This window comes from Mixophyes fleayi, chromosome 2 (genome assembly GCF_038048845.1).
Source record: "Mixophyes fleayi isolate aMixFle1 chromosome 2, aMixFle1.hap1, whole genome shotgun sequence".
Classification (NCBI taxonomy): domain Eukaryota; kingdom Metazoa; phylum Chordata; class Amphibia; order Anura; family Limnodynastidae; genus Mixophyes; species Mixophyes fleayi.
In genome coordinates, this window is record NC_134403.1 from 248,080,568 (window position 1) to 248,083,767 (window position 3,200).

Sequence of the window (3,200 nt, forward strand, 5' to 3'; positions counted from 1 at the left end):
TAGAACTCATGAATGACTGTACGGAAAGTGGAACAGCTACCCACTAGCCCAACCTGAGATGTGAAATAACACCAACAATACAGCATGCGTGCTACACAGGCAACTGACACTTAATACTACTCTTCATTATTCACACAAATTACTCACAAAATATCCACAAAATACCCATCTCACAGGTAGCTCACTGGTTAGCACTTTGGACTCACAACACAGCAGCCATGAGTTCAAATACCAAGCTTACCCACAACTATTGTGTGGACTGGAATCATTATGCTAAAAAGAAACGCAGGTACTTGACACAATGGTTTCATTGTTTAAATTTGATTTGTTCTACATGCTCAACTACATTGTAAAAAATGCCCTGCTAATTATCCTGTATTGTAAAAAACTAATTTTTTGGGGGGGAACTTTGGAAAATGCCTCAGGACCCACAGTTCACAGGCACATTAATATGTGCATGCTGACATTTATTACTACGAATGGACTAAGGGGGGGGGGGATTTGTAGGGGACAGCCTTCTTTGAGTTAAATGCTACATTGCCTGCCATCCGACTTTCATCTGGATCCACGGCGTACACGTTATGTCACGTACTCAGCTTTATCCAAACACAACAGACCGCTTACCACACTCCAGTACCATGGAGCTTAGCTTCGCTTGCACTTCTGCCTTACACCACTTACGCCACTTCTGGGTACAGTTTCCATGTTCTCTTGAATGTGTGACTGGCTTTGCTCTGACACTGGAACGTAACCTTGGACTATCACTACAATGACACATTATTTGGGGAAATTGTGAAATAGCTAGGGCATTTGACCTTTTGGAACGTCTTGCACACAGGGCCTACAGATGCCATACCTCTTACAGGGGTGGCTTGTTGGTGGAGGGCACATGTTCCTTTTAGATGACATGCAAACAGCAAATCAAAACTTTTTCTGCTACAGCAATGATGTTAGAAACAATCCATCTTGCTGAAATGTTTCTCTTTTAGGATTATTATATAGATTCTCTTTTAGCCTTACACCCACATTTTGTGTAATGAGATGAATAAAGACACACACCAAGGTTTTTTCGTTAATTACTTATATAATGTGCCAAGGGTACAAAATGAACAAGATATTTACCAATATAAACTATAATATTTACATAAAAAAAATATTTGAAATAAAGAGGACCAGTAGGCCAATGTGGCCTTCCAGTCGGCAACCAATTGCACCAGTTGCTGGCTGATGGCCTCTAGATTGGCGATGAAGTGGCCCATTTGGGACAACAATTGGGCCGCAGTGGGTGGTGGCGTTTGCCAAATCCAACCTTCCTCCTCAGGTGCTGAAAGGAACCAAAATAATTCAATAAATATACAGCTCAACCTAATTTGGCAAACAGACCGGACTTACTAGAGATGTGTACTGTTACATTACTTTCAAATGTAAGGCCTCTAGCTACCAAACCATTTGGACACACATTACACGTTAATAAGGCTTTGGAGTAGCATTTTGATAGATATACTACATTCTGGTGTGCCCCGGGGAGAGGGGCATGGACAGGGTTGTCTTACCAGCATTATAGGCCCCAGGGCAATGCACTACAGTGGGGCACTACCTACAAAACCACTCACAGGAAGTAAAAAGATTTTTGTTCATATTTGATTTGCAAGACAAAAGAATAATATACTGACAACTTGACAAGGCTCTCGAGCCCATAAGTGCTGCTCCTGCCCTGCATGCCTATGTGTTAAGATGGCTCTGGATGTGGTTTGAGTGTTTAATTAATGTGAAGGGTCATTATGTTTGAAACCTGTGACATTTATGTCACCATTTCATCAACATGTGTGACATCATGGATTATTTACAAGTATAATGGACATCTCAATCTTATCCAATCATGTCCAGCAGTTATAATGAATACTTACTATCTTCAAAGGCCTCGGTGTCTTGCCTGGCCGACACTGCCGCCTCCAAACTCGCCTCCTCTGGGTCAGCCCGCTCCTCCTCATCCTCCTCGTACACCGGCTGTGGCTCCTGGGCCTCCTCCTCCAGCACTACCACCGGCTGGTGCTTCTCCTCCTCGTCCTTCTCCTCCACAACCGGTCGGCGCTGCTTCCGCAATTGCCGGCGTTGAAACCATGCCCGGACTGTTGGAAACAAGGCACAAATAAACAGAGATATGTTAACAGAATCTCCTTGGGAAAAAAACAATAGTAGTAGGATAATCATGTCATCAAACATTTTCAGAAAAAATCTTATTGCCACCAGAACCAAATATAATCTACTTTAAAAGTAATGACCTAAACATAATACATGCAAAGCATTTCACATGACCTGTCACAAAGATTTGTTTTTTTTATAGGGATGTGGAATATCTCAGTGGCCTAGTGGTTAGCAGTTTGCTCTGAAAGCACTGACGTCAGGAGTTCGAGTCATGATACTTTAGAAATCTTCCTTGGTTGGGACACGCTCACAGTGCAAATAGCCAGTTGCACCTTATGGGACCTTCCACATCTTAGAAAATGAGCTAAGGTCTTAGGTTTTTCTAAGCTGCCTTCAAAATGTTGGCCTAATGTTAAAAACATATCTGTGGTGGCCGAGTACTGATGGAATTTCCTTCGCCTACCTTGTCCTCCAGACACGAGTCAGGTTCTTTTTTATTCGGACATCCGGTGGTCAGGAGATAAATACTTCAATGAAAGGGACAAGGGTTGGTCAAATAACTTGGGTTTATTAATAATGCGGTAAAGATAATTTTGGTAAGCAACCGCGCCACTGACCACTTCAACTCAATGGTAATGACAAAATATTCATTTGATCAACATAGAGCACAATAGCATTTAACATATAATAATAATAATAAATCAATTTTCAGGTAAATCACTTAACATTAATATTCCACTAAAACATTTGGTAACGTTACCATATTTACACTCAGTCCTGGGTTGAACTGTGCACAGGAATTTAGTAGAAGTGCTGCACGTGGTTGGGGCCCATAAATTACTTTTTCACACCAAATAAGCTGATGATCTTTTGTATTGCAGAGTCTCTTTTGTGTGTATTCACAGACCTCTCTATTTTCTCTCCTCTCACACTGTTCTCAGTACATAGCTCAGTCTGTTTAGTGTGATGTCACAGATCTCTATACTGATAATTTGTTTTCAGTACTTTCCTTTTTACTCACACCTCTCTTTGGCTCACTTCTTATCCTCTTCTCT

The 3,200-nt window shown here is 41.4% G+C and overlaps 1 long non-coding RNA gene across 1 annotated transcript; it reads right to left on the reverse strand.

Annotated features, from left to right (window-relative positions):
• Positions 1–1,074: 1,074 nt before the first annotated feature.
• On the reverse strand, positions 1,075–2,749 carry LOC142140342 (uncharacterized). The gene is made up of 3 exons (XR_012688422.1): positions 2,609–2,749; positions 1,908–2,129; positions 1,075–1,324 (listed from the first exon to the last, which is right to left on the reverse strand). It is a non-coding gene; the product is annotated as an uncharacterized LOC142140342 (long non-coding RNA).
• Positions 2,750–3,200: the final 451 nt, after the last annotated feature.